Genomic DNA, 19,292 nt, shown 5'->3' with positions numbered 1-19,292 from the left:
CATACTGTTGTTGAAACCCAGGATGGTTGAATTGCTTTGCTCCAATCTACTGATAAGGTTGTTGCACACCACCCTGATTATTGCTCCAACTGAAGTTAGGATAATTGTCGTTGTTAGAATGATAAGTGGTAGGAACTGGTTGATGCGATCTCTGAAAGTTGCTCACAAATTGAGATGATTTACTAGATATAGCACATTGCTCTATCTCATGGACACCTGCACAAAGCTCACATACACTAGTTATCTTATTAACTCTATAGTTAGCCAAAGAATCCATTTTAATCGTTAACGCCTTTAGCTGAGCAGCTATAGCAGTAGCTGTATCCACCTCCAAAATTCCTGCTACCTTGCCTTGAGGTAGCCTCTGAGTTGGGTTCTGATATTCATTAGCAGCCATCAATTCAATTAGCTCATAAGCTTCATCATAGCTCTTAGCCCGTAAGGCTCCACCTGATGATGCATCAAGCATGGGTCTGGACTGCGCTCCCAAACCATTATAAAAGCAATTGATGATCATTCAATCAGGCATGCCATGATGAGGACACTTCCTAAGCATCTCCTTGTAGCACTCCCAAGCCTCACACAAAGATTCTCCTGATTGCTGCGCAAATTGAGTAAGAGCATTCCTGATTGCAGCCGTCTTTGCCATCGGGAAGAATTTAGTAAGAAACTTCTGAGCAATATCCTCCCAAGTAGTGATAGAACCAGCTGGTAGAGAATCCAACCAGCAATTATCTTTATCCCTCAGAGAAAATGGGAAAAGCCTCAACTTCACAGCATCTTCAAAAACATTGTTGAACTTGAACGTGTCGCAGATCTCGATGAAATATCTAATGTGCATGTTGGGATCATCTGAATCGTGCTAGACTTGATTTCAAAGGTATTAGCCGCAATGGTTGGTCTGACAATGCTAGACTGAATGTCATTAATCTTCGGTTAAGAATAATCCATCAAAGCTTTCGGATTCGCTGCTGGTTTTCCCATTACATCAAAAACTTCTTCTTCAACTTTTTCCTCTTCTTCAAAAACTTCTTTTTCCACTTCTTCAACTTCGCCTAGTGTTTCCTTACAAGATTAAGAATGAGTTCGTATACACGATCCCTAGAGTACCTAAAACACCAACAAAGTAACAGGTAAGTGAAATATTCGAGTCAGTGAACTTTAACGACCACTGATGTCAAGCACATAAACTAAATTTAACACCGATATCCTTGGAAACGGCCCCAAAAAACTTGTTCGCTGTAATTCAAACGCGAAAATACACGCAAGTGTACGCGATCACAAGTAGTATAAGATATAAGTCAAGTTCATTCCCACGGAGAATCGGTTTAGGTTAAGTTAAGATTATGCACCAATGCAACAATTTATAATTATTATTCAATGCTAAGACAAGTAACAATTTGAGTTTTGATTTAACTAATTATAAGAGATTATACTAACATGCATTAACTAAGAGAATTACGATTGAATTATTTATATGAGAATAAACATTGGATTTTAACTTCATTACATACTTTATTTAAAGTATGTTCGTTAACCCTAGCATGTGATGGTGACGACAACTAATCAGATAACACGAAATTAGTCTACACTAACTTTCGTTGTATGTATACCCTACTATCAAACATCTACAATTAAGATAGAAGTTGAATAGACACCAATTATGCTTAGTCCCTATATGTCTATAAAGATTGAAAACATAATGGTTTAAGAACAAGTTATCTCTCGTGATTACATAGGGTGAATAAGATGGTTAAAATTACCCACAAATTATGTATGTCAATTCATACATAAACCTATGCTAGCATGCCAAGTTCGAAACCTCTATATTCACTGTCGCTTCAATAGAGATTAACAAAAAATCATAGATATTAGCTACGCATCAAAGACGAGTAATCACAACCAAACTAGGAAATCATAAATCACCACACACAAAGGATTATAAAACAATTAACTATTGAAATTTATAAATAAATTCGTTAGAACCCTATGACAATGATTAGTTCATAATCGAACTCATCGTCACCATGGGTTCCAATGAAAACATGATAATAAACAATATAAGAGTATTAGGGTTCAAAAATAAATCGAAAACAAGCATCCAAAGTATCAACTATATTGAATAATACAAAAGTCTTCTTCTCCGTAGCCATCTTGTACTCTCTAGGTCTTCGTATTGCTCTTATTTGGCTCCTTGTTCTTAAAAGTGAATTATTTTTTACAACCACCGATGTCACGACATCCGTGGTATATATAGGCTTCTGGTAGACCTGGGCTCGTGAAAACTCAAAATCATACTCAAAACAAGATTCTGACCAAATGACCCCGCGCGGCCGCCCGGCTTCCCCGCGCGGGCGCGCGCTCTCTCTGATAAACTGGCGCGGCCTCCCCACATCTGGCGCGGGCGCGTGGCTCTTCTGAATTTTTCTTCATTTTCTTGTTTTTATTGTAGTTTGAGTTCTGCTCGTCAAAATTTGATGATTCAACATTCCACGCGAAGTTATCGAGATGATCTTCAACATGAACATGGCCTAGGATTCCAATTCTGATCTCTTTTCAGTATATTTCTTTGAAAAGCTCATTTATTCATCCAACTAATGCCTGTAATGCAAAAACACAAAAACACATCAAACCAGATACTTGAGTCCAAAACAATAATTTAAGCCTGAAATGAAGCGTTCCAAGTAGATATAAAATCCACTTATCAGATATGTGATGCGAGATGGTGAGTGCAGCTCGCTATTAAGGAAACAAACTTGCCATATGCGGCCAGAATTATAACAATTTTAGGCCAGTTGTGATGTGAGCTTGTTCTATCTGGGATTTTCATGAGTACATTTTACTTGTTTTAAATTGGAAACAACACGAGCTCATAGAATAAAAGAAAAAGGGTGAGAATAATAGGCATGCGATGCGAGATGGGGGGCTCAGCCCGCTCTCAGGTGAAAATATTCGTCATACGCGGCCAGAGTTAAATTAACTCTAGGCCAGTAGGGGCAAAGGTTATGAGTGATGCAAGCTCATTCAACTTGTTTAAAAAAAAGAAGCACAAATATATATACATATATATATAACAATCATATATGAGCACAACAAACTTGTAAAATAAAAGCATTATATAAAGTTGGAAGTTGGGCCCAAAGGCAAATTAATTTAAGTACAAATACGAGGCAAACGAGGTGCCCGCCTCCCATCCTAAGTTTATCCAATAAAAAGAAACTAAGATTTGTTGGCTTCTTATTCCTTCTGGGCTTTCTTGGCTGTGGCACGAGCTTCCTCTGCAGCCTTGGCATCCCTCTCCATCTCTAGCTTAAGATTTTCAGTTGTCCTGGCCATGCATGCGCGTAGAAGACCTCATTCGAAGGCAGGGACTTTGATGATGAAGACTTTCATGAAGTTTCTTGCACCTAAATTCCTGGCATCCGTGAGGGCCGCCTCTCTCGAGGCAGAGAGCGACCCCGCCAGATCTGTGACCTTCTTTTCTAGGGCCTCTCTCTTCTTCCTCGCATCATCTGTGGCCAAGTTGTGAGCCTCTTTCTGCTCCCTTAGCTCCTTGGCATGAGCAGAACACAAGTCAAACATCTTATGTTGATAACCTTCCACAAGCTTGACTTTCTTCTGCCTGTGCTTGTTTATTTGACTTTGTAGAGCCTTGACATTGGCATCCAGCTTCGCATTAGCTTGGTCGATGACTCGAATCTCATGGGTCCTGGAGAGTTGGCGGAAGTACAGTTCGGCTGCGGCCCGAGTCAGCGCATTATTATTGGCTTCGAGAGAGGTCGAAGACCAATTTTTGACACCCTGATCGCTCACATTAGCCTATGAGAGCCGATCAAACGTGGTCCCGACTGCAATGATAGATGAGGAGGATGGAAGAGGAACATCAGAGGGAACAGAGAGAAGGGCTCTCTTGGGGTCGGGCTCGCTTATCCTCCCATCTTTGGAGCTTTGGTGCCTCTTGAGCTTTGGAGAAGGGGGGCCACCTATGAGGTGCTCAGTTAAAGTTTTCCGGTGTGCAAAGGAGATTTCCTATGTGTGAGCCATGGTGGTCTCTTCCACCTGTTGGTCCGGGCCCGAAGTTGCGGCAGCTTGTTCTGCCTCCTCCATGAAAGCGATGGGAGAGATAATCATTACTGAAAATAACCAACAAAGGAGAATGTTAACGTAAATTAGATGCAAGCAGGTAAAAAGATGCATGTGAATAGGATGCAAATAATTTAAATCAAAGATGCGAGCATGCAAGAGATATGCAAACAAAGTGCAGCGTGAGGTGCGTGCAGAAATATAAAAGGTACGAGCCCACTGGCCCGTACTACTAACAATATGTGAGGCTATGGGGCCGAGTTGCGAGCCTAGTATCCTTACCTTTTTTGGATATATTTCTTTGGTTTTTTCTTTTGGGGAGTGAACCTTACTCTCTCTTTTAAAAATCCATACTCGGCCAGGTTCGAGGTGGTAATAAGTTTACGGATGTTCTTTTCCGCGACCGGGAGCTCAAGGAGGCTATCCGCATTTGTCTTCTCCTTCCCATGGAGGACAGTGCGAGGTGGGGTGGATGGTGATAAATATAAAAGGAAGATTGATTGTTAATATAAACTACTATGAAAGAGAGAAATGCGACTAGAGGAGACTTGTCTTATATGGGTCATAGTAGAAATGAGTTTGAACCCGGGGCACCTCGTGAATGTAGAAATATGGACTTTTCCACTTCCCCGAGTTGCTCGGTCCACTGTGAATCATGTTCTTTTTATTTTAGCAAGGCCAGACAGACAGGTTGAAGTACCCAAAGTCATTTGGTGAATGTTTCAGGTTGAGAAAGTAGCCCATCTGCCTCGCGATTAGAGGAGGGAAGTTGCATTTGTGGTACATGATGTACAAGGAAATGGCAGCCCTATATCCGTTGGGATTAATTTGAAGTGGTGCGAGTTGGTAAAACTCGCACTCATCCTTGATGAATGGATAAAGGAGAGAGGAAATTCCAAGCCTGAGCAGGAAGGTAGAAAGTACCATGCGGGGAACCCTACCACCATTCTCAGAATGATTGAATATGTAGCATCTCATGTATGAATGAGGAAGAATGATGTGACCCTCGAGCTAGAACTGGTTCACAATATCGGCCAGATACTTCTGGGTAAGCGAGGATGCCAGTTCGCGGTAGGACAAGACCTTCACCTTTTCTTGAGCTGAGCTAGAGCTTTCCTCCCCGTCTGGAATTATTTGATTCCTGAAAATAATCTTGCCCTCAAGTTCGGGATGGGCAGGGGAAGATATAGTTCAGGGGATCACCTGGGACGTAGTTGTAGTTGTAGACGTTGATTTGACTTGTCACATCTACCACCTCCTCGCCCTCGAGCCCAAGGATAGGATATTCTGAAGGAACCAGTTTCTTCCCTCTGTTGATATCATAGTAAGCGATGCCCAGGTCTCTATCAGTGGACTTAGAGTCAAGATAAATGAGATTGAGGGTGATGTCCATAGCAAGCTTAAGATGAGCTTCTCTCTCTTGAGCCATCTCCCTCAGGATCTCATCAGCTCACTTTTTGTCAATAGGAGTGGGCTCGCGTCTGAGAAGCTCCTCCACTCCGATCAATCTAGGAATCTTTGAAAGATCCATGGGTCTACTCCTCCAGTCATAAATGTTGGTTTCCCTGGTATAGTCCTCAGGGTTGGGGTCGAGGTGGATGTTCAGCAAGCTGAAGCCGCTGGCACATATCGAATTTTCGACTCGAGCTATGTTTATGGCCCCCTGTGGGGTGATAGCGGAGCTGGGAGAAAGGGTTAAATGAAATTTTGGTCACTCAACTGGCCGAAAACTTCCAATTGGGTCACCCAACTTAAAAATCTTTTAGTTACATCATTTTACGCTAAAAAAATTTCATCCAGGTCAATTACTGTTACATTCAATTCACTGTGGCATGTACAGTCAGCTGATGCGGTATTTTGGTCACTCAACTAGCTTGAAACTTGTAATTTGGTCATCAAACTAAAAAAACTTTTATTTATTCCACTAATCGTTATGTCCATTAAAAATTGAAAAGAAAACCGAATAAATAGGTCTCCTAAATAACATTAAGGGCCCTCGTATCACACCTCTTTACAACAAATACACAGATTATCATCAATGATTTTATTCACAGAAATTAGGGGTGCACATGGGTCGGGTTGACCACGTTAAATATATTTTAGCAACCTAACCCTACCATTTGTTCGCCGGTTTGGATCGGTTTGAATTGAGTTGAACGGGTTATTAAAGTCATTTAAAATAAATAATTTTAAAAAATGTATTTGTGATAAGAGAATATCGTGCAAGCATACGAGTCCAAAATAAAATCGCGTTATGAGTCATTATAGAACAATTTTGGGATTTTGAAATAAAATCCCAATAAAAATTTTGAGAACAATTTTCAAAATTTTGATTTTTTTTGAGATATTTTAAGATTTGTAACGACTTTAATATGGGAATTGAACAACATATTGATACATTTATTTATTGCATTTATATGTTCCCAAATTTTTAATAGAGAAAATAGTGGTTGTAGGAGAGCTCTTCGTTGGATTTTTTTCCCAGTTTTTAATAGACGTAATGGTCAGTGACTTGAATGAAAATTTCTTTACTTTGATGACCACATTGTAAATTTTGAGCCATTTGAGTGACCAAAACGCCGCTTCATCTGACTGCACATGCCACAATAGATTTATTTTAGCCAAGTCATCAAGTTTAGTCAGCATTCCTTTAATTTTTTAACGGAATGTAATGGCGAGTGATCTGAATGAAAAGTTTTAAGAGTAAAATGATGTGATTGAAAGTTTTTTGAGTTGGATGACCCAACTGAAGGTTTTTGGTTAGTTGAGTGATCCAGTCGCCATTTAACCCCCGGAAGAAATGGACTGGCTAAGACGACCAGAGATAGAAGTCAGCTCGCGCTGGAAATATTTGAAGCCTCGTTGCTCAGGTGGATAATGATTGAGAGGGGAAGGAGTAGCCGAGGAGCGAGCCAGGCTTGAAGAGGAGCGAGACGACTCGTACGAACGAGCAGAAGACGCACTCGACATCTGTAAAAGATGGTGAATGTCAGTGTGTGCCCTTATAAATTTTAAAAAAAGGTCAAAGTAAAAGCGAGCTAGTGTCCTCGCATTGCACACAAAAATGGGGTCGCACTTAAGTGTCTATGCGAGCCGATGGGCTCGCATTGCGATTTGTGAGTCTGTGTTAAAACGGGCTCGCATCGAACATTTGGTGTGTGCTCACAGAAGACATATGAGCAACAACAATGGAAATGGATGATTTTGGATCAAAGTGGTACCTGTGGATGATTCAAATGAAGATCCTAAAAAAATCTGTCGCCGGAGAATAACGCCGCCTGTAAACGGTTCTTTTGGTAATGATTGTCTTCGCCGTGGTAGATCCTTGAGAAAAATGGCAAGAGTTTGATTAATTTTCTTGGAAAAGTTACAAATGGCAAGTGGATCTCTCATATATAGGGGATAGGAGAGAAAAAGTGATGATGACACGTGTCATCATCCTGGTGGATGACATATATCCCAATGACATCTGTCTTACAGTTGTCAATCACTCAGGAGATGTGACTATTGCAAGAGTGTGGGGTGACCAGATAATCATATGGTCTCATCAACTCGCATCATATATATAGGTATAAAGAGAGAAGCGACCTCATGGGCTCGCACTCGCAGGAACAGGTAAGCAGGTATTGAAAAATTCCTTGCCCCAAAATCCGACCAGGAATTTTGGGGGTAGTTGTTATGCCCACTTTTGTGGCTTGGGCCCTAAACAGGTCCTTATAAGTATAATGTAAAGTTGGGCCTAAATTGCTGAAAAGTGCAAGCTGAACAGATGGGCTCGCACTTTGGTTCGTCTGTTAAAGTATGGGCCTTTAAGTGACACAAAGTCTCAACGAGCTGGGCTTGTGGGTTCACAGTGCATTAACATGGCACATTGGCCAAAATGAAGAAGATTGATTATAGAGTATGAGCTTCGATCGTGGGCTCACATTACCTTATAATCATGATGGTGGGCTGTGAGCCCACCACATGACTTCCAGCCTGCATCGCGTATGAACTGAAGAAGCCTATCAACATGCGAGCTGGGCTCGTGAGCTCGTGTCCAGTGGGATAGTGAAAGAGAGGGCTCATTTAGAGGTTAGACAAGGACTGATGTCAGCCAATGTGACCATGCGGGCTCGCATTAGGTGAATTTATGGAAAATGACTCATAAATGACTGAGTTTTTCGTAAATTTCGGGACCGACGCGAGACATTCCTACAATCACGGGAAGAAATGCAGAGTTGCCGCGAGATTGTAGGAAGCGTGTGGGGTCGGTCGAGATTTACGTGAATAATTGGTCGAAGGCCTGACTTGGATATGGGTTTGGGTTGCACGGGTAGAAAAACCATAATCCTAGCCTAGATAACTTGTTCACAAAAATTACGTGATGTTTGATCCCTATAAAGAGGATACGTAGGCACTTGTATGAGATATGAGTTGATATTTGATAAAAAATAAAGAAACCCCTATTGTTTCTTGAAAGAGTCATATAAACTCAATTACTACCATACATAATCTTTCTCCGCCCTCAAATATCATCTTTGATCTTTATTCTGGACATCTACCTGAAAATACTGATGTAAGAAATTATCCCTGCAACACAATGCAACACAAGCTATATTATTCAAATGTCCTATTTGAATTTATACTTTTATTAGATCAAAATGCTAAAACATTCTTTTTTATTGAACTCATTCTTCGAATGACTTCCCGTAGAAACTTGTTTAAAAATCATAGTACAACAATAATTCTGTGATAGAAATTAGATTAAAAAAATGAAAAATTGCTACATGAAGTGAAAGTTGCGAAGTCCGACCCTATTGCAGGGGTCAACAATGGCAAAAAAGTATGCGCATTCCAAGTTTGAATTACTATATAATTTACATTATATATTCATTTTTTATATGAGATTACTGAAATTGCTTATTGGTGGATTTTGATAGTTTATTTAATCATCTCAAGCATGTTGAGAAATTCGGTCGCAACACACATTTTTATTGGTATGCTGATTTATTAAATTAACTATCCTAAAACTCGTGCGCAGTTATTTTAAATATTTGTTATTTTATAATTTTCATTATAATATTATATTAATTATAGTTATTAAAAGAGTAAATAATGTGTTATTTTTACCCCGATATCCTTATATCGATCAACAAATTATTTCTTACTTTAATTTTTTATCTCGATATAATATAATTATTTTGACACAGTCAGTCATATTTATTATTTTATTTTAGCACGAACATCATATATTCCTACCCAAATACAGTCTCATATTAATAGATATGGGTAATTTAATAAATTTAGTTTAAATCCATATTAATCTATTATAATTATTATAAAGTTTATAAGTAAGGATACCAAAAAATAGATACCGTACTAAAATTTTCAATATTTCGTCTTTTATATAATAGTAATAGATAAGTTATACTATATTTATAAAAATAATTAAAAAAAATTAACAAATTTTTATATAAAATTAACATCAATCGAATAGATTTTGATATAATCATAAGTCGTGTATTCTAGACGATAAGTTTGTTACCATCTAATAAATACAAAATTAACCAAATTAAGTGAAAATGATAAAATGATTATATCATAATTTAAAATGTTATAATAATATATATTTTAAAAAAATCAAAAAAAAATTATATATATATATTTATCAATACAGTTAATTAAATGAAATTATAAGTTCTCGGGTAAATTTATGTTATCCAGTTTCACTTTAAATTTGTGATTCATGGACTTGTTTCCCTTTAAAAATTTTGAACTTAAAAGTTACTTTTAGTTCAAATTTTTTTAACACACCTAAATTATAATTTTTGAGCTTAAAACTTTTTTCTTATATAAAATATAATATATATATATATATAAGAATAATGTTAGAGATTCCAAAACTTATTTCAAATGTTGTGATTGACTATAAAACAATTAATAATAGGTAACTCCCTATATTCACATAAAAACTACCAATAAAATCAATCCAAATGGTGAAATCATCATTATCACATCATTTGAACCAAATTTTGATAACGAATTTGGGATATTTAGTATTACTTATATTTTAGTTGGCTTTTAACACAAAATTTAAATTTTAAATATATTCGTATTTGAAAAACGTCCAAAATACACTATTTTTCATTTTGAAGTATCGAAAATATTATTTTATGTGAAGTTCCGGTCTAAATACTCACCATTTATGTATGTTTAGCATGCATATTCAAATTTTATAAAATTATAATGAACACGCATGTTGAACATATGTATTCCTTTTTTAATTTAATATGAATACGTATCAAAATTAAAATAGAACATGTATGTTAAAATAATTAAACACCAAAATGCATATTCGGTGAGTATTTAAGGCGCACTACTTCGCACATATATACATTTTAGGTATGTGATCCCAAAAAATGGGTATTTTAAGTTTTGAGCCTTAGTATTTAAATAATACAAATTTTTATATGTGATCAAAATTTATCATATCAGGCTAACTTTGACTAAATAAAAGTTAAAATAGGTATTTATCATTTGACTAAAAGAAAATAAGTTTTATTTACAGGCCCACCAAGATTTGATAAATAAAAGTCTTTCTTTGTTTTCCTACACACAGGCTAACTTTTCAAAAACACATCTCGTTCTGCATCGGAGGAATCTTAAACAAGCGAATATGCATAAGCGTATATAATAGGTAGTTTACACATTGTTCAGCGCCATTAAACAGTTTGGATAGGAGTACCATGAAAATGTGAAAACAATCTGCGATTAATACAAATAATCAAACTAGTGTGTGCGTGAGTAAACGAAATCAAACGGAGGAAGAAAAGATATAAACAGAAGAGAGATCCTCGAGTCCAGTTGAAACTGTCTCCTTAAAGCTATTTCGCCTCTCACCGTATGTGCGAGTCGATAGCCTCCCAGGATAAAACGAGGTAGCTGCGGCGTTACGGATAACGAGCACCTTCAGCGAGCTTGAACGGGCACGAAACTATCACCGAGAGAGAGAGATTTGTGTTTAGAGGCGAACATGTTTTTGGTGTGTCTAACCCTAACGCTTTAGAGGTGTTTATATAGGTGTAGATTGACTTGTGCGCTACTCTTTTCCATAATTAAATATCATTAATTATGGAATCGGTGTAATACTTGCAAGCTACTCTATTCCATAAATAATCTGAAACAGAATCAGATTAAATATATCAAGACATACACCATATCAATTAATCTGAAACAAAATCAAATTAATTTATGCCATAATATTTGAGCCAAATTCTAATGGAAAATAATAATTTCCATTATTAAGAGAATATCATCATATCTCACACATCTTTTAGTCATAATGCTCAAAAATATGACTTACCAATATGGGACTTATACCCATATTTTCCAACAGTCCCCCACATGGGTGAGATTGGTGATCTTAGTAGCACACACCAGACAGACAGACAGACAGACAGACACGGAGTTTGACTTGGTGATAGTTTCTTCGATCAGATATAGCATACGATAGGTAGAGAATGCTCCTTGAACCTTCGCTCGAGTAAGCATACCGACTTTACTGGTAGACAGTAGATGTGCTTGTCCTTGAACTGTTCGACCGTTTATGTAAACGATGATATACTTATCACTATATCGTTTCTGACTCGTTCAGCTCTCATGAGTATGTCCATTTTGGCCATGGAACATCGTCCTGGTTCTGCAGAAGTTTCTAAAGAATTGTGCCTCGCAATTCTCCTTTGAAGCGGCCCCACTTCTCTCCCACATAGGTGATCTTTATCTTATAGAGTAACCCGCGTTTACTCAACTGAATTCCATGCGTTCACTCCTGAGCTCCATGTATTCATCAAAGATCATTAAAGGCTCAAAGCTTAACCTCGTACCTTACGGGTCTCACTGTTTCCTCATCATAGGAACAGGCCAGGGGTTACCCCCACAGTGATTTAGTCATCATGATTTAGTTGTCCCATTGAACCAAGTTCTTGGGATCTCCAGTCAGCAATGGTTGGGTGTCCACCATGATGCCGTTAAGCAATAGGCTTAAGTCCCATCCCTCTCGATGATTTCTCAACCACTTCTCTTGATAACCCTTTGGTTAGTGGATCCGCGATATTATCCTTTGACGGTATATAGTCAATAGTGATAATTCCGGTTGAGATCAATTGTCTAATGGAACTGTGTCGTCGTCGTATATGACGAGACTTTCCATTATACATCGTGCTCTGTGCTCTGCCAATAGCGGATTAACTATCACAGTGAATCCCTATTGCAGTTACAGGCTTTGGCCATCTTGGAATATCCTCCAGAAACTGACGTAGATATTCAGCCTCTTCGGCGCATTTATCTAGTGCCACAAACTCAGCTTCCATCGTGGAATGAGTTATCACCGTTTGTTTTGAGGATTTCCATGATATTGCCGCTCCAGCTAATGTAAACACATAGCCACTCGTAGACTTAAGTGCTTTCTCGCTAGATATCCAATTTGCGTCAGTATATCCTTCTAATACTGCTGGGTATCTGCCATAGTGCAGTCCATAGTCTCGAGTTCCCCTCAAGTACCTTAGTACCCTTATAATCGCTTTCCAGTGATCAGCTCCCGGATTACTCGTAAACCTACTCAACTTGCTAATTGAGTATGCAATGTCTGGTCTTGTACAACTCATGAGGTAGATCAGACTACCAATTATCCTCGAGTATTCCAATTGGGAAACAGCTACACCTTTGTTCTTTGATAGGTGCAAAGTCATATCCACAGGTGTCCTAGCTTTCTCAAAGTCATCCTTAAGAAACTTCTCAAGGATCTTGTCAACATAATGTGGTTGACTTAATGCGAGACCCTCTGATGTTCTAGAAATTTGAATTCCCAGAATTACATTTGCTAGTCCCATATCTTTCATGTCGAACCTTGATTTCAACATGTCCTTTGTAGATTTGATAACTTTATCATTGCTTCCAGCAATAAGTAGACCATCTACATATAGTGTCATCATGACATAGCCATTGTCATTCTCCTTGACATAGCTGTTCTCGTTATCCTTGTAATAGGCACAGCTATCACATTCATTGATTTTGAAACCATTGGCCAGCACGACCTCATCAAATTTTTCATGCCATTTCATAGGCGCTTGTTTCAAACCATACAATGATTTCACCAATCTACACACTTTCCTTTCTTGTCCTGGGACAACAAACCCTTCAGGTTGTTCCATATAGATTTCTTCATCTATGTCTCCATTTAGGAAAGCTGTTTTCACATCCATTTGATGTACAGTTAGATTACGCATTGCAGCAATAGCAAACATCATCCTTATGGACGTTATTCTCGTTACAGGAGAATATGTATCAAAGTAATCAAGGCCTTTTTGTTGCTTGTATCCTTTAATTACAAGTCTGGCCTTATACTTATCAATAGTGCCATCAGTTTTCAACTTCTTCTTGAAAACCTACTTGTTACCTAATGGTTTGCAACCAGTTGGCAAGTCCACTAATTCCCAAGTATGATTTTGCATAATTGAATCAACTTCATTTTTGATGGCCTCTTTTCACATAGGCCCATCAGGTGAGGTAACCGCCTCCTTATAAGTTTTTGGGTCACCTTCTTCGAGCAAATAGGTCATAAAATCAGACCCATAGGATTTCTCCGTTCGTTGTTTTTTGCTCCTTCTCACTACCCCCACATTTTCGTCTTCACTTTCGTCACTCTCATTATCGTCATCTACAGACTCATGAGATCGTTTAGACGTCGTAGGTTGTTGGTTTCCTGGATTACAGGGAAACATCGTCTCAAAAAATGAGGCATTCCTTGATTCCATAATGGTATTCTTTTGAATATCAGGAATCTTGGATTCATGAACAAGAAACCGATATGCAGTGCTGTGTGGAGGATATCCGATGAAGACACAATCCACAGTCTTAGGACCTATCTTCACCTTCTTCGGTGTAGGGATCAGTACCTTTGCAAGGCACCCCCACACTTTCAGGTGTTGGTAACTTGGTTTCTTTTTCTTCCACATTTCATAAGGACTTACATCCTTATTCTTGCGCATCGTAATATTTAAAATATTATTTGCGCTTAAGATGGCTTCTCCCCACATCGATTGTGGGAGCCCAGAGCTTAACAACATCGCATTCATCATCTCTTTCAGAGTGCGATTCTTCCTTTCAGCCACACCATTTGACTGAGGGGAGTATGGTGCAGTGACCTCATGGATTATACCATGTTGTGAACAGAATTCCCCAAACGGTTCAACATATTCACCTCCACGATCACTTCGTATCGTTTTGATTTTCTCAGTTTGTTGTGTCTCAACTTCTTCCTTATAGATTTTAAATTTATCTATAGCTTCGTCTTTGCTTTTCAACAAATATACATAGCAGTATTTTGTACAATCATCAATGAATGTAATAAAATACTTGTTTCCTCCTCTTGTTGGAGCGAATTTTAAATCACATATGTCGCTATGTATTAGGTCTAGCACTTTGGTGTTCCTTTCCACACGTTTAAATGATGATCTCGTTAATTTTGCCTCAACACAAGTCTCACACTTATGTTTTGGGTCGATAGTAAGTTTAGGTATGTATTCTTTTGCACTTAAACATCGTAAAGTGTCATAATTTACATGTCCTAATCTAGCATGCCATAAATTAGGAGACTCAAGCAAGTAAGCAGAAGAATTCTTCATTTCATTATCGTCCTTAACGGACATTACATTGAGCTTAAAAAGCCCATCAGTTAAATAACCCTTGCCTACAAACATACCACTCTTAGACAAAATAACTTTATCTGACTCTATTACAATGCGAAAACCATGCTTATTCAACAGAGAACCAGACACAAGGTTCTTGCGAATATCAGGCACATAAAGTACATTCTTCAAAGTCAGATTCTTCCCAGAGGTCATCTTCAGGATCACCGTGCCTTCACCCTCAATGGTAGAAGTTGCTGAATTCCCCATGTAGAGCTTCTCACCAGCATCGGAAGCTTTGAGGCTAGAGAAAACCGCCTTGTCTGAGCAAACATGCCTAGTAGCACCAGTATCAATCCACCATTCACGTGGATTAGAACCGACCAGGTTCACTTCAGAGACCGTAGCACAGAGGTCTATGTCACCCATCTCCTTGGAGATATTCTCTACCATGTTTGCTTCTTTCTTCTTGTTGGGCTTCTTGGGCTTCTTGCAGTCAGAAGACCTATGACCAACTTTATCACAGTTGTAGCACTTCCCTTGAAATTTCGACTTCGAAATCCCTCCCTTGGGTGCCAGCTTTGCCCCTTTACCAGAATTAGCCTTCTTGGGCTTGGAGCTTTGAGCATGCTCCACCATGTTTGCCTTCTCAGTGGCAACGTTAACTTTCTTCTCGGACCCTCTGTTGTCTTCTTCAATACGAAGTCTAACAATAAGATCCTCCATAGACATCTCCTTTCGCTTGTGCTTAAGGTAGTTCTTGAAATCTTTCCAGCCAGGTGGAAGCTTTTCAATAGCAGCAGCAACTTGGAAAGACTCACTTATGACCATTCCCTCAGCATGAATGTCATGAATGATCACCTGCAGGTCCTGCACCTGACTGACCACAGTCTTAGAGTCTGCCATCTTATAATCAAGAAAGCGGCCAATAATCCACTTCTTTGCCCCAGCGTCCTCGGTTTTATACTTATGGTCAAGTGACTCCCATAAGACCTTAGCTGTTGGCTTCGCGCTGTATACATTATACAACGAGTCAGACAAACAATTTAACACATAGTTCCGACAGATGTAGTCGGAGTGCTTCCAAGCATCAGCAGCATACACAGTCTGCATGTTACTCTCAGCAGTGAGCAACGGTGGTTCTTCCTTAAGGAAGCGATCCATATGCAACGTGGTCAGATAAAAGTGCATCTTTTGTTGCCAACGTTTGAAGTTCGTTCCGTTGAACTTCTCAGGTTTTTCAGCATGTGCAGCAGGCACAGTTGGTATAACAGGTGCAGCAGGCACCACGGGTGGAACAGATGGTACGTGCGTCTGTACTACAGGTGTATGCACACCAGTAGGCACCGCAGGTATGATCGGAGGAGTGAATCCTGCCGATATCTGTCCAAGAGGAACACTAAACTGTCCAATGACAGTGTGTCCCACAGGCACATGTCCCGAAGGCACATGTCCAACAGGCGTTTGACCCCCATCAGATCGTACGATCCGTGCGTTAGGGTTAATCGGCTGCTGGTGAACCCCATCAGATCCAGTGATCTGTGCGTTGGGATCAGCCGTCATGTTCATCGAATCGTTCACAGTTTGGTTCTCCATCGATCTGTTACTCAACAAAACAGACAGATACAGATGTATTAGTCATAGATGTATATAAAATAAATAGCTTTAAGATTGTGAAAACAATCTGCGATTAATACAAATAATCAAACAAGTGTGTGCGTGAGTAAACGAAATCAAACGGAGGAAGAAAAGATATAAACAGAAGAGAGATCCTCGAGTCCGGTTGAAACTGTCTCCTTAAAGCTATTTCGCCTCTCACCGTATGTGCGAGTCGATAGCCTCCCAGGATAAAACGAGGTAGCGGCGGCGTTACGGATAACGAGCACCTTCAGCGAGCTTGAACGGGCACGAAACTATCACCGAGAGAGAGAGATTTGTGTTTAGAGGTGAATATGTTTTTGGTGTGTCTAACCCTAACGCCTTAGAGGTGTTTATATAGGTGTAGATAGACTTGTGCACTACTCTTTTCCATAATTAAATATCATTAATTATGGAATCGGTGTAATACTTGCAAGCTACTCTATTCCATAAATAATCTGAAACAGAATCAGATTAAATATATCAAGACATACACCATATCAATTAATCTGAAACAAAATCAAATTAATTTATGCCATAATATTTGAGCCAAATTCTAATGGAAAATAATAATTTCCATTATTAAGAGAATATCATCATATCTCACACATCCTTTAGTCATAATGCTCAAAAATATGACTTACCAATATGGGACTTATACCCATATTTTCCAACACCATGAAAATGTGGTATTTTGTTCAATTTTTTTTATCGTTTTGTCACATTTTTTTATTGTGTTTTGGAAATGATGATTATCTGAATTAGCGTCGGTGGATAGATTTAACTCGATTACAATTTCTTGAAATTTTTATGATCGATAAATTAAGGTTTATTTATAATGCTTTTTATTTTTGCTATTTTTTGTATAGTTTTGTGAAAGAGGAAAAAGAATATCGTGGTTAAACGCCGGAAGAGTAGATGTTTTCAAATGCTATTGGCACAAGCTGTTGATAATTCAGTCTGCAGGTTTTAAAGCCGAATCTGACTCCAAAAGCGTTGGATTTAATGTTGCGTATATCTTTCCTTCCACTTGCACATTTCTGAAACACTAAAGTTGAATGGCAAAAATGCTATGATGTGAATTTAGAGGTTGCACTCATGTTGCCATACTTAGCTATCTGCTTATACTCGCATATGAATCCATGAAAGCTGCATGAATCGTGCTTTTTCAACAGCTTGTCTACGACTTTAGTCAGGATATTATTGAAATCATTGTCGGCTTCAAAACACCTTATATGATTTCATGCAATCCGTAGCATCATCTATTTACGGAAGAATGAGAAAAGCATCCCTATTTTCTTAATACCTGCTTTAGAATTAAGGCCTGCTTACGGAACCATCACATAGTTTTATCCCTGAAAATATGTTTTCTTGTTAAGGGGAAATTAATAAGACCAATGAGTAATCAACCAGGTGTAACTTACACATATAGGTACACAAATGAAGATAAGTAAGGTACATTGTGATGGCAAACTCACAGAAGATGGCTAAAAGAGCTACTGTTTATGGTGCACATTCCTATATGTTCTGTTTGATCCTTAAACTTACATATATACATGCCTAGTATCGATGTTGTTCCCTCGTTGGGGCCATTACAATATGGGATCGATGCTGAGAGACGGACTTCACCTGCAAATCATACGATCAAGGTTAATGTGGACGCAGCAATCTTCGAGGATACAGGACGGCTGATAGAAGCAAGGTCCAGGGTATCTCCAAGCACTTTCAGTTCTAAATTGTCAGAAGCTCTGAGCATTAAAGAGGCACTGAGCTGGTTAAAAAGTCATTCTTCTACATGACTATAGTTGAATCACATTGTTTGGTGGTAATACAGACTATTCATAGTGGAATTAAGTTGTAATCAGCCTTATATTTAGTATTAGAGGTTTGCATAATGATTCTGGCTTTGATGAGTGATGTATCAGTACAATTTGTTGAACTGTAAATCGAGCTGCACATTTTCTTGCCAAAACTCTCATATCTTGCTGATCGTGTGATCGCGAGGGGCTGTGTTGCTGATATAAGTCACTCTAATCCTGAGAAGAATGTGGTGATGCCAGCTGTCACTCTTGTAACAAACTAGTGTCTAGCTTTGTCAGTTTGTTAGGAAAATAAGATCAGTGTGTGGTGTATAAATACTCTGAACCTCTCTGTAATACTCTCAAGCTTAATACAATTACTTGTCTTCTTCATTTCATTTCAGTTTGTTAAGCTTCATTGCATAAACTGACATGGTATCAGAGCAAGGTTCTCTGTATATCTACATATAGATACATCTTCATAATACTTACAATCACTATTTCTATCTCAATCTGTCATCTCTCTCGATCTAATTTGCAAATCTCTCTCAATTGTTCAACAATCTCGATTATGCGATCATATGCCACTGTAATTGCATCAGATTCTACAGAACAATCATAATCTATGGCAGCTCCAACAGTTATTGACATCAATCACCCGTATTATATTACCAGTTCCGATCATCCAGGCTTATCATTAGTAAGTGATGTTCTTACGGATCAAAACTATCATCATTGGAGCAGATCTGTATCAATCGCTTTATCAGCGAAGCTAAAGGTAGGGTTCATTGATGGTACTCAGCCTAAACCAACTGCAACTTCGCTTCAATTAGCTCTATGGATGCGTAGTAATGATCTGGTAATCTCTTGGATCTTAAACTCTGTTTATTCTGAAATTCGTAAGAGTATAGTGTATATGCCTACTGCATCTCAAATTTGGAATGATCTACATCTACGTTATGCTCAAAACAATGTGCCTCGTCTGTTTAATCTTCGTAAAGAACTTGCTTCTCTAACTCAGGGCACAAAGTCAATTACTGCTTATTTTACACAATTTAGAGGTTTGATTGATGAACTTGATAATCTCGCACCTATTCCTCGTTGT

At 38.5% G+C, this 19,292-nt stretch overlaps 1 non-coding gene across 1 annotated transcript; it reads left to right on the top strand.

Annotated features, from left to right (window-relative positions):
* Positions 1–527: 527 nt before the first annotated feature.
* LOC141716060 (small nucleolar RNA R71) lies at positions 528–634 on the top strand. Its single transcript, XR_012572792.1, has one exon. It is a non-coding gene; the product is annotated as a small nucleolar RNA R71 (small nucleolar RNA).
* Positions 635–19,292: the final 18,658 nt, after the last annotated feature.

This window comes from Apium graveolens, chromosome 3, assembly GCF_009905375.1.
Source record: "Apium graveolens cultivar Ventura chromosome 3, ASM990537v1, whole genome shotgun sequence".
NCBI lineage: Eukaryota > Viridiplantae > Streptophyta > Magnoliopsida > Apiales > Apiaceae > Apium > Apium graveolens.
This window is presented reverse-complemented; position numbering and strand designations above follow the sequence as displayed.